A 14,185-nucleotide genomic window follows, 5' to 3' on the forward strand; every position below is an offset into this window, starting at 1 on the left:
TTTTCCCTGCCGTATCCAGATTGCACTGGCCTGAGGCCTGTATGGGCACTAATCAGCCTTGCACCACTATTAGGCATAAGATCTGAAATCACATGACCCTGCAAATCATGAGGTTTGTACCAATGGAAAAGGGATATTCCTAGCTTCCCAATGGGCCACTATCTTCAAAGCCCTGGAGAAAATCAAGATATTGGACTTCAATGATGTAGCATTTCAATGATGATCAGAGCTATTTTTGGTCATTTGTAGAGATTTTTTATATTTATTGGTTTTTTTTCTAATTATCATGTTAACTATTGCACCTGGTTTTGGAGGGATTGAAACAAAACAGTCAGCCAGAACAGTTCCTTTGGGTAGGAATTTGATGTAGCAGAGTAAAGGACTCTCTAACATCATTCTTAGCCATGGAACAGGAACCTCAGAACTCCTTATGATGTATTCAGTGTGATAAGAGAACATTTATAGCAAATGAGGAATCACTACTCTTCAAAAGGAATGTAGGACTAGGTCCTTCTCCTATTGAAGTCAATGGCAAAATACACATTGACTCTAGTGTTAGCATGGACAGGCCTATAATCTAATTTTATTCCCCATGTGGGCTCCATGGAACAGTACCATGAATGTTTTTATTATATATGTATTTCTTCTTATAGTGCCTAGGAGCTGCAGTCATGGACCAGGAGACCCCACTGTGCTGTACCAACAGAGTACAAAAAGATGGTCCCTGCACCCAAGAGCTTACAAACTAAGTATGAGACAAAAGATGGATACATACAGACTGATGGGAGAAGTTAAGGAAACAATGAGGCAATATTTGTAAGCTTGATAGGCAGTGGTCTCAGCACACCAGATAGCCTAATGTTTTTCATCTTCTGCTTTTGCTATTGGGAACTAAATCCATCATGCCCGAACAACTGTGAACGGTGTAAGTATGGCCGTAGTTTTTCAACTATTTTTTATACTAAATTTGAAAAGTAACACTTGTAGCCTAAGCTTATTGAAACTTAGGATCTGATCCAGCAAAACACTTAAGCACATGCTTAACTTTAGGCTGCCGGTGCGTTGGACACTACATAGCATACTGACTCTTGGTACATCCCTGTCTGCCTGTATCCATCTGTTGTCTCTTGTCTTAAAAATTAGACTGTAACATCCTTGGGGCAGGGACTGTCTTTTTGTTTTGCATTTGCACAGTGCCTAGAAAAATGGAGCCCTGGTCCATGATTGGAACTCCTAGGCACTATGATAATATAAATAATAATAATTAGGTGAGTAGCGGTGTAAAAGTAAACAGAACTACTCATATCATTAAACTTAAGCATGAGCTCATGTGCTTTGCTGGCCTGGAGTTTTATTATTCTTCAAAAATGTGCACATCAGAAATCCCCTGCTAAGTTGGTGAAAATGAAAATGAGTGAGCAGTGGGTATATATCTAGTAGAGCAAAATGAATAATATCTAGTGAAGCCAAACCAGAACACTGAAGATTGGTTTTGTCAGTCCTTACTGATTCAATGTACTACCTGAAAACATTGTATTATTCCTGTCAGGAAGCACGAAGAAAGACAGGAAATTGCGTCTTTCACTTGAAAATACTTTGTATATTAGAAGTAGCCAACCTTTTAAGGATTTGAAGCTGAGATTTGATTTAATGTGGTTCCAAGGACAGCATTCACTTTGTTCCTTCTGCAGTGCTTCCCACAGGATGCACCATTCAACAGTCTGCAAATATGCTGCTTAGACATTAAATCAGAATTTATACTGGAGATGTGCAGCCAAAGTTGAATCAAAATAAGTAGTGAGAGAAAACAAAAGTACAAACCTTCAGAAACATTTCTGAGCCTGTATTAAGAAAATAATTAGCCGGCTACTTATGATGCAAGACTCTGTAGAGGACATAGGTCTGATCCTGTGGAGTGCTGAGCTCCCACTGACATCAATAGACATTAAGAGCACTCATCACATTATAAACACCCTCTGGTGCTTATGCTGCATCCTTGCCAAGCACATCATCTTAGCCCTTTCCCTAGCTAACCTAATTAAATACATTATTTCACTTAAAACAATGCAAAGGTTGAAAAGCTCAAAGCCGCTCTAAGCACTTTACCCGGCTTTGAAAGAGCTCTTTACCAGTGCTTGCTTAGTACACACTATGGCTGGTTTACACAAGGCTTCCCCAATTTGTAGCATTTCATCACCTAACTTCTGCAACACACTTTACATTGGCACCCAGACACTGCAGCTAGCTCAGAATGAGGCAACCTACATATTTTAAACAGGCAGGCTAAGAAAGACGCTTGCATTGGCAGTTCACTTCTGAGTGCAATTCATTATCTTGAAAGTCCTGAATTGGACATTTTATTTATGTATTTGGTTTTGTGGGAAACACTTTAAAAGAGCTTCTATCCATATGCTCTAGGGGGCCTTGGCATTACTTAAAAGCCTGTGTTTATAGCCCCCCCATCACCATAGTAGTTGAGCGTCTCCCAGTCTTGCAATGTATGAAACCTTGCAACACCCTGTTGGTATGTCTACACTGCAAGGTAAGCCCAGGGTTACTAGAACTTGATTAGCAGATCCTAGGTTTATTAACCTAAGGCTTGAGCATCTATGTTCATTTGTAACCCTTGGTCCCAAGCTTGGGCTCCAGCATCTGCACTGCATTGTGAGATCTCAAGTCCAACCACCCATATCCCAGACTTTTTAGCACCCTCCCAGAATGTGGCTACTCTAGCCCTTTGTTCATGGTGCAGTGTGAGAAGACTTGACTGTTCACCAAACTTGATTGTCCAAAGGACTAAGAAAGTTGGCCCATGGGATAATGGAATACTTTTGTCAGATTCCCAGAGCATGGGGCTGCATCTACATTGCAGCACAATAAGGCTCGAACCCTGGGTCATGGCTTGACTCAGGCTCAGACCCTCAACCCTTGTGGTGTCCTGGGCTCCTGGGTCTGAGTCCTGGGTTAGTGTGATCTGTGTGTAGATTCAAGGGGGTTAGGCTTGAGCCGGACTTTAAACCCTGGGCTAACATTGCAGTGTAGATTTGTGAAGTAGGAAAGTACTATCATCCCCATTTTACAGCTGGGGAACTGGGGCTCATAGAAGCTAAGTGACTTGCCCAGGTTATACAGGAGGTTTGTGATAGATGGAGGATATGAACCTGGGTCTCCTCAATGCTAGGTAGTGCCCTAACTACTGGCTAGTCCTTCCTCCCTTGGTTATGGTCAGGATACCCCACACATGACAAGAATACAACAACACACTATAGTATATCCCACCACTAATAACTGGAAAGTCAACAAATAAAATCCCCCACCTCTTCTCCCCAGCAATTCTTTCTTCAAAATTCTTCCCAATCTCCCCATTCTCTGACATCTGGGAAAAGATGAGGTCTGCAGCTGGCCCTGCAGTTAGAGAAGCCTACTATCTCTAAGAGACTGACTGCTAAAATGCCCTTTGGGACTCGCAAATCTGTGTGTCCAAAGCCGGAATTAGCATGTAGGATTACCACCGACTATAATCACATCAGTGACAGGAATTTCCCTTGTGTTACATCTATATAGTACTATTACACACTATTGAAAATAGGAGTTCTGACTGACTCATACTTCAGCTGGAATGAGTCTCAGTATTTCATAGAGTCATAGAATCATAGGACTGGAAGGGACCTCAAGAGGTCATCTAGTCCAGTCCCCTGCACTCAGGGCAGTACTAAATATTATCTAGACCAGCGGTGGGCAGCCTGTGGTCCATGGGCTGCATGCGGCCCATCAGGCTAATCTGATTGCGCGCTGCGAGACATTTTGCTGACATTGACCATCCGCAGGCCTGGCCTCCCACAGCTCCCAGTGGCCGTGGTTCACCGTTTCTGGCCAATGGGCGCTGCAGGAAGCGGCAGCCAGCACGTCCCATGCGGCCTGCTGCTTCCCGCAGCTCCCATTGGCCGGGAAAGGTGAACTATGGCCACTGGGAGCTGCAGGGGACTGTGCCTGTGGATGGTCAACATCAGCAAAATGTCTCATGGCCTTAGGGTTACCAGATGTCCCGATTTTATAGGGACAGTCCCGATTTTTGGGTCTTTTTCTTATATTGGCTCCTATTACTCCCCACCCCCTGTCCCGATTTTTCACACTTGCTGTCTGGTCGCGCTACGTGGCCTGTAATCAGATAACCATGATGGGCCACATGCGACCTGTGGGCCACAATTTGCTCACCACTGATCTAGACCTTTCCTGACAGGAGTTTGTCTAACCTACTCTTAAAATTCTCCAATGATGGAGATTCCACAACCTCCCTAGGCATTTATTCCAGTGCTTAACCACCCTGACAGTTAGGAATTTTTTCCTAATGTCCAACCTAAACCTCCCTTGCTGCAATTTAAGCCCATTGCTTCTTGTCCTATTCTCAGAGGTGAAGAAAACAATTTGTCTCCCTCCTCCTTGTAACAACCTTTTATGTACCTGAAAACTGTTATCATGTCCCCTCTCAGTCTTCTTTTTTCCACACTAAACAAACCCAATTTTTTCAATCTTCCTTCATAGGTCATGTTTTCTAGACAGCTAATCATTTGTATATTCTGTCTATGTAACCATATCCAAATGGGGTCCCCACAAATATATTACCACTCACTGCAGGGACCATTGTTGGCCTGCTCCTTGAATGTTACACACTAAGGGTCAGATTCTACCTACACTTTACGTGCCGTAGCGGAGGGAGGGCATAAGAAACTTCCCCACTCCCACTGAAGGGCCTATATAAAAGCCAGATAGAACTGCAGCCCCCTGCGCTCCGGGGACTGTTCCAATCCTCCCCAATGGGTGCACTGTGGTTTGAAATATGCAGGGAGGGGTGGAAGATGGGGCCAAGGGCTGTGCCCCTCTGTGCACCAATCATCATAGCTAGCATGCTACCTACAGAACAGAAAACGGCACTCCTCATAATGGTCTAGCAGCAGAAGTGGGCAGCCTCTATGAACCTGGCAGATCTGGGATGCGCAGTGTGTGGTGGAGTAGCTCCACACTCATTACTATGAGCTGGGCGTAAATGGCACAGTCTAGCCCACAGTTAGTTGTCAGCATTAATGACTCTCCAAATAACATCTGTGAGTCCAGACTTCATGAATATGTTAACTGATTTGTTCATCTCAGTCAAGTTCCCCAGACAAGGAGATACGTTAGTTTTTTCTGTAAGACCAACTTAGACCAGGATATCGAGTAAAAATTGTGAAGGTAAGAGCTATCCGAGGTATGCTGAGTTCAGACAGGCTTGTAAATTTGTGGGTGATATGACAACTCTGTTTAAAGAAAGAGAAAGAGGACAGATGGCAATATTTTTTTTTTTAAATAAAATTCACCCTTATTTTCAGCACCTAATTAACTTACTATGTAACATGTGAAGACCTATTGAAAATACGAAATCAGGGAGTAACATGGATCTCAGAGATGGGGACACACAGATAACTGCAAGGGATGAGCTAGAACAATGTAAAACACGACTAATTCACTAAATGAATCATAAGAGTGAAGCAGTGTTTGGTAGATGGATTTCAGCAGTTTACACCAAAAAGAAAATATCGATGGATTTGCAGATGAGTCCACAATCTCTCTCCTCTTTCCCTCTTCCGACCCCCTCTGAGCAGCAACTTAGCTCAAAGTTACTGTACTTTAAATCCATAACATTTGTATGTATAGAAAAGCTGTTCCTTCTGCAGGATGTTGTCTGTTCTTGGGATTGGGCATATACCCCTTTTTTTAAGGGGCTAGTTTGCTGTTGCTGTGGGGAAAAGGAAAAAACATTTCTGTGCTAGTGTAATTTTACACACTAATGGCTTAAACCTGCTCAGAGATTTGGAGTATTAGAATGAATCTCAGGGATGTAGATTAATGGGAAAGAGCCGGTGTTTAGATGCGGTACATGACAAATAAATGCAGCACATGATTCTGAAATTTCTCTCTCTCTCACACACACACACACACACACACACACTAAAAGGATAATTAGCCTACAGGATTTGGGTAACATATGCTATTACCTGATGTTATTTCAAGAACCTTGACAGTATAAAACAGAATGTATCTATTCTGAGGGGATGGGTTGGAGGAGTTGGCTTTAAGAGGCTTTTGCTTTCTAAATTGGTAACATGTAGTGTTAAATGCATGGGATGAGAGCAAAGGAAACTGACTGAATAGCATTATTGTTAATTTGGAAAAGGATATAATTTTTGCTGATTTGCAGTTTTGCAAGAATGGAAAAGGCACATTTTTATAAGTAATTTGAAAGTCACCAGAAGAAAGATTTAGAAGAGACCAAGATATACTCTCCAAAGGCTAAACCATGTCCTTGGCATTTCATTTTATCTTCCATTTTCCATTTCATATTACATAAAATATACACATTTTAATGTATGCTTATATTTGTAATATATTTTTGCCTTCTTTTTTGGTATATATATATATCTACACCATATATATATATATCTACACCAAAAAAGAAGGCAAAAATGTATTATATATTACATATATATATATATATGGCTCTTTTTTAGTGACATTACCTTGTATACTTAGAAAAAAGAAATTGGCTAAAATTGAATCAGGGAGTCTTTTTCTCTGCCTGATATAGTTTCTAGTATACATAGGACTAAATCTTGTGTTGGCTGCATGCACTTGGGATAAAGAGGTTATAGGAAACCTCCTTCCTTCTTGGTACGCCCAGGACCCAATCCTGTTCCTGTTGAAGTTGATGTGAGTTTTGCCATTGATCTCAACAAGAATGGAGTCGGGTTCCCAACCAGCAGATTTGCTCAGGAGCAGAGGAGGACATGCTTTTAGTTTTTTGTGCACCGGGAAGAGACCCTAAGTACTGCACCATTCTGTGCATGGCAGATTAAGGAGATTTGTCTGCTGGAGTCCCCAAGCATATTTGGCTATCTCAGCCCATGCAGAAGGTGGACATATATTGCTTCTTCTTGAGAGTCACAGTAAGATGTATTACAGAGAGCAAATCCCTGTACTCTGGCAGGGCTGGCCCACAAAATTTTGGCACCTGAGGCGGGGAGCTCAAATGACGCCCCTATGCCTCCTTGTTTGGGCCAAAACTTTGAAAGGTCTCATTTCTGCCTGTTCTACTCCTCTCATGGTACTGCTCTGCTACCTACCCCAATAAAGGAGAACTAACAACTTAAAATGCCTTGTTCAAAAATTTTAAGTAACACTTAACTTTCAAATGCCTGAACAGCAAATGTAACTTTTCTTGTCTGCATTTTTAATCTGTTTGAATAATCAAAGTGGTGCTTTCCTTGCCTTCTTGGTTGCAAAGATTTAAACTGCTTCCTGCTGAAGGTCCACAGTCTGGGCCAGCTCATGCTCTATTGAGATGGTTGCAAGGCCGACCAGCCTCTCCTGTGTAATTGTGGAGCGTAGATGTGTTTTTATTAACTTCAGCTTGGAGAAGCTGTGTTCTCCACTGGCAACTGTTACAGGAAGTGTTAGAAGTATGTGCAGAGCAACAAAAGCATTTGGAAAGAGGGTGGTCATCTTATTTGTGCACATATATTCCAGAACAGCTTTTGGAGTTGATCCTGCTGAAATGTATTTTGAAAGGGCTTTCAGTTCATCACCTAAATCACTCGCATCAATATCGCGCATGTCATCATGCGTCAACACTGTCTCTAGTGTCCTGCATTGCTGGTGTAGGTCTTCTTCAGGTGTAGTGATAGTTTTGGAATATCATACAACATCCAAATGTAGTGCTGTGTTCCTTGAGCTGCATGAAACGTTCTTCAGCTGACTGTATTGCACAATCTAGCACCTGGTTAAAGAATTCAACTTTGAATTGCTGTTTGGGATCTCTTATGGAATTATCTCATGCCTCGTAATCAAAATGTCGTCTTCTTCGGTGACTCTTGTATTCTTGAATGGGTGGGAAAATAGCTTCAGTGTGAAGTTCATCTGCCAACTTCTGTCCATTCTTCAGAATGTTTTGAAATCCCTCATCTGACCGGTAAGACTGTAGGTATGACTTTGCTTTGTCCAGTTGTTCCATTGCTCCAGATATATCAAGGTCAACACTTTGGAGTCTCTTGCTTACAACATTTATTTCAAACAGTATGTCATGTCACAACACTAAACCACACAGAAATTTGAAGTTATTTATATTTCTGGTGATTCCATTTCCCTCTGCCACTGTTCTCCCATGAACAGTGCCTGTCATGGTATTATCCTCCATAATGGCAACTGTGTCATCATCTATCTTCCCAATTTGGTGTTTGATAGGATTTATTGCCTCCACTCGACTTTCCCATCATGTGGCACTCAGTGGTTTCAGTGTCAGAGAGGACGTTCCCAGATGTTGCTTCAACAATTTGCGATCAATGAGTTGATGCAGAGAAAAATACATAAATGCTTTGAAATACATTAAAAAATTCAGCACCTCACTAGAAGCTGATGCTGCATCACTGACCACCAAGTTCAATGAATGAGAACTGCATGGGACAAAAAAAGCATGAGGGTTTAACTCTCGGATCTGTGTCTGCATTCCTCTGTTTTTCCCTCTCATGTTGGCACATTATCGTAGCCCTGACCTCTCCTGTCGGCTATCGCAATTCCCGTATCTTCCAGCTTTTTAAGAAGCACATTTGTCATACCAGCTCCTGTAGAATCATCAATGTCAATACATTCTAGAAAATGCTCTCTGACAGTCACCATTGCAGAGACATTTTCCCTAGGTTCTGTTGTTGTTACAAAACACACCATTAAAGTCATTTGTTCCATATGGCTGATGTAGCTGTGCGGTCCAGAATAACAGAGTAATATCTTGCTGACTTCAGATCTGCCACAATCTTCTGTTTGACTTTTGTTGCCAGTAACTGTATGATCTCATTTTGAATATTTTTTCCAAGGTAGTGGTGTATGTACATTTCTTGGGTGATGACTCTTCTTAGATGCTCCTGGAATACAGCATCAAACTCAGCCATCAGCTCCACAATTTTAAGGAAGTTTCCATTGTTTGGCACATATAGCTGATCTGAAGTGCCACGCAGTGCTAGGTTTTGGGTAACAAGCATTCTCACAATGGCAATGAGCCTTTTCAGAACATTTTGCCAGTAAAGAGATTCTGATGCAATCTTCTCTTGATGCTGCTATGGTGGCCTTTAACCTTAGTCTCATCTCAAGCTCTTTCCACCTATGGAATGCTCTCTGGTGATTTGCTGCCTTCTCATGGCATGACCGATTTCTTGCCAGATTTTTCCAGTCCTTTGTTCCCTTAGAACCCAATGTGGTTGGAACATTAGACTGGAAGAGTTTGCAACAAAAACAGTATGCAACATACTGGGTTTTTGAGTACATAAGCCATGGCCTCTCCACTTTGTCACCATTGGGAATTTCACGCCAGTAATGTGTTGGATGGAAACTTCTATTTTCATTGTCTTTGGGGAAAATGAAGTTTTTTCACTTGCTGTGGCCCATGCAGTACAAAGAAGTCCCTCAGGCTACTGCTCAAGTGGGACTACAGTCCTGGATCATCTAGACTTAAGGAACTAAACTCAACAGCAGCTGTTTCTTGCACTTCCACCACACTCTTCTCTGATCTACACTTTTCTTCAGGAATGTGCATGGTTACATCCATTTGAGATGCAGATATGGATGCAGCAGTAGCTTCCAGGTCACCTGCACTCTGACTAACTGGAAGATCAGACATCTTCTCACCACTCACATCCTCACTGGGGCCAGAAGGCTCACCATGAACATTTGTGTCTATGTATCTCAGGAGAGCTCCTTCCTGCTTAGATAGAAAAAGCTTCCTTTGCTTTCTTTCTTTTTCTGAATGCTGCCCCAGAGGGGTGTTTTCTTCTTTCACTCATGACTGCTGTTCTGTGCCAGCTATAGTGGCTCTCAACACTCAAATAAGCAGGCTGGTAGCAGGGCCTGAGTGAGGAAAGATATCAGTGTCTTAAGGGCCTAACTGGCTCCTACTACTTCAGTTGCCTGTTATCCTCAAGTGGGTTCAGGGAAGCAGCAGGAAACAGGAAGCTCCCTGAGAAGCTGACTTTAATCAGTCCAGGCTCCTGGGGATGCTAGAGCAGTACATAAGAGGCTCCTCCTCCTCTCTCTTCTTGCAGCTCCCACCATTTTCTGTTATTCCCTCTCACCTTTTCTCCTGCCTGCCTGTCTCTTGTGCCCTCTTTCCTCCAGCACAGCACTCCACCATCTCTGTGCATCTAGAGCAGAAAGAATACATATGCACCACCAGCAGACACAATTTTCTACACTCTGGGTCCTAGTGGCACTCCCCTACAGTCTGGCACCTGAGGTGGCTGCCTCAATTTGCCGCATGGTAAGGCCCGCCCTGCACTCTGGAGTCATCAAGCCCTGGGCCAGGAAGACATCTCACAGACCTACCACATGGCCATTCCTTCTCTCCACTATCCACCATCCCACCTCTTGCAAAGATACAGCACAGAGCAGTCAAACTTTCTCTATAGAGAATTGGCATATTTTTAATATACTGAAGCTATTGAAAATGGTTCAAAACCTTTAAGTGATAAATTCTTCTTATTATTATTAATAATGCATTTCTAAGATGTTAATCCTTGCCCTGTCTTGGCACCAGAAAACATGACAGACGGTGGGGAAATAGCTGGTTAATGCACATTGTTTCAGAGAGTGCAGTTTTCTTAGTGGATAAAATTGAGTAGCTAATGGCTTCAGTAACCCAGTGGTGGACTTGAAGATTAGAACTTGCATCTTGAACTATCAATAGAAGTGAACTGGGAGCCTTTGGAGATATTGGAGCAGCTGGCAGGATAAGGGCTCTTGGCAGCTAATCCATAGAGGACACGGCTGTTGCATTTTGTGTGATTTGGAACCTTGCATTTTTGGCATCTTCAGTCCAATATAAACTGTGTTACCATCATCCGGTGTGGAGATGATGAATGCATAGATGACTATGGCCAGATGTCTGGAAGAAGGGAGGAAAATTCCTAGATCACTGGATAGAACCCCGTAGGAATCTACAGACAAAGGTATCTATTGAAGAAAAGCAGTTGCTCAATACAGCTCTTTGGGTCCTGATGGACCCATCGTTGTGTTGTGCGGTCTTATCCAGTTACATCATATAAGGATGTCAGCGATTGTACTTGGCTATGTTGACTGCTGTAGGGGGAGAAGCAGTGAGAACATTGAGATATGGCCTCCATCCACTGCCATGAGGAGATGATCTTGCACTTGGCTGTCTCCCTAATGTCACAGCCTGAAATCTGCTTGCAAAACATCCAGGATGTTGGCAGAGGAAATAGGTTGTTGGGCCCTGGTTGCCACTACTAAGAACTTTCTCATCTGTTTTGCTCAGGAATAGCAGGTCAGAGATGGGATAGTAACTGGAAAGTTCTTTTGAATCAAGATTGCTGCATTATTCAAGGAAATTGTTGTGCTTGCTGCTGTGAAGTTGTTGATGATTTCTCTTAGGAAATTGCTATCGTTCACCAGCCAGATAGGGCATGGATCTGTTTTCTAGATAGTGGCTCAGCTTCTAAGCTCCATCATATACGAAATAGCATTTTCATAGGTGTTGGGGACATTAAGGCTATCTGTTCCAAATTGGAGTTTACTGCTTCAGTGAGTTCCTTCCATATATACTGATTTTGTTTGTCAGGCTTGAATCAAACTGGTGTAAAAATAGGATGGCAGCTCCTGAGTTAAACTGGCATAATACCAGTGTGAGAGGAGAGTCAGACCAATGTTTTGTTCTCTCCTGTCACTTCTGCTGTAGAGTAACACTATCCCCAGTTCTTCAATATAATACAATCTATTTTTTATATGTCGTCCTCCTTACAGGGGACTACATAATGCCTTACAGAGCGAGACATAAGCTGGAAAAACGTGGAAGAAGTGGTGTGATTTAAGTGGAGCAAGTGACTCTGTGGCTGTAAGAAGGGAGGCGTTCTAGACATACAGGTCTGCCATGACCATGAGTCACTACTGACTTCTGTAAACAAGAATGTCATTTTCATTTGGGTTTGGAGATGAATGGAGTGCCAGTGGAGGGGATGGAGAAAAGGAACAACATGATCTCACTTGCAGCATTTTGGAACTCTGGGTTCAGATTTTTAAAATTGCCTAAGTTTCTTTGGATCACAAATGGTAATGAAAATGAATAGGACTTTAGTAATGTGGGTACTTTTGGAAATCTCACCACTGAAGTTTCGAGAGCATGGATTTAAGAAGACTATAAAAAAATAACCATCAAATTAAACGTTAAGACATTATGCAGGAACAATACTCTCTCAATACACCTTACTCACCCAGAATAGTGTTTTACTCCATGTCTGAAACTTCCCCCAGAATAGGTGACATACCACCACAAATGTTTCATTTGACCTGGAATTCTTAATTAATTAATTAATTATCATCATCATTTATTATTATTTCAATTCACTGAAAATTTTGAAAAATATAATTTTCGACTTGACCTGCAATTATTTTTTTATTTGTATTTTTTGGAATTGGCAGCAAACTGAAAAATCCATTATTAACACAGCTCTAGTCTTCCATGACCTTCAAAAACATCGTACAGGAGTCAGGCAGATTTCTCTTCTACAATCAAAATTGGGATAATTTGGTAGCAGCACCATTCATTTTAATTTTGCCTCTAAAAGTCAAGCACCAGATTTCCTTGTTATGATCAGATATGGGGACTGCGGGAGTGGCTGTAACAATATTGTCCTTCCCATCCCTAGCTCTTATGAAAAGCCCTGGTTATTAAAGTTGTTGTTTAGAGATAGCATACGCAGAAAGCGGGTTTAACTCTATTTCCTAGCCCAGTCACCTGACATAGTTACAAAGATGAATAACCCTGTCACATGACAGAGGTCAGTAATCACTGACTTCAGCTCTATTTAGAGCTTCTTTTGTCTCCTAATCTTTACTTATCTATGGAAATGTTTAAGTTTTCACCAAAAACTCAAAACCTGAAGGATTTGAGTTGAAATGGGAGTTGTAATGCCTCATGGGAGTTGTAGTTAATGCCTTATGTCCCTTTTCTTCTCTGTGGGCCAGAATCCCCAGCTGGACTCCATCTCTCAGAATGCACCTCAGCCAGGGACACTAAGCTGCACAGCTTCCCCTCACCAAGAAGGGAGACTATGGTGCATTATGGAAGATGCAGCTCAGCAGGAGATCCCGGTCCGTGGAGGAGAATGAGGGCACGAGATGCAAATTATGGCTCCCATCACGCACCGAAATTCCCATTTTCAGCCAAAATCTTTTGATGAAAAAATTAATTTTTTATGTAAAAATTTCATATAGATGAAAAATCATTTTTCTTCTGAAAAACAGTTTTTATGCAATATTTTTGACTAGCCCTATTATTATTATAGTAATCACTATAGTTTAAATGTCTTCTGGATCTTCTATTTCTACAAATTATCTCCTGATTGGCTAATAAAGGTTGACAACATTTATTAATACATTTATTTAGTGTCTCCAACAAACAATATTTAAACAGTACTCATTACCTATGGTATCTTTGTGCAGGCAGTACTTCTGGGACTGATGACATTTAAGATGTAATGGCCATTTTCTCAAAGATTTCTATATGACTTCAGAACATTCAAACTATGTGTTAAAATTAAGTAAGGTACCCCAATTTGGAAACTGAGTAAATAGCATATGGAATCAGTGGAGACCTAATTATACCACTTACGTTTAACATTCGGTTCTCTAACATTTTTTTTAAATTACCAAAATGAAGTGGAATAGACACTTTATGGATTTGTTTCTTTTGGTGCACACATTACTGAGCTGAAACTCTGAGATACCATAATTAACAAAAAGTTATACAGCAGAGAGCTTATAATACAATCATAACAAGATTAAGTAAAAGAAATCAAAGTCAATTTGTGTTTAGTGGTTTGGGGAATAACATTTCTGTCAAGTTGTTGAACACTAATCATTAAAACACCGGAATAATCCACCTCCTAATTAAACAACAATAAACAATTGTCAATGGCACATAATTGTTAAAAGTCAGCAAAGGAGGCATTAGTGTAAATAAAGATTAGAAAGAGCTCTTTAAAACTAGAATGGGAACGTTATTTAATGCCTGACAGAACAGACTAAACATAATCAGTATTTGCATTACAAAACTTGCAAATACCTGCATCAATACTGTTTAGATGGCATTGAA

This window comes from Trachemys scripta, chromosome 2 (assembly GCF_013100865.1).
Source record: "Trachemys scripta elegans isolate TJP31775 chromosome 2, CAS_Tse_1.0, whole genome shotgun sequence".
NCBI lineage: Eukaryota > Metazoa > Chordata > Testudines > Emydidae > Trachemys > Trachemys scripta.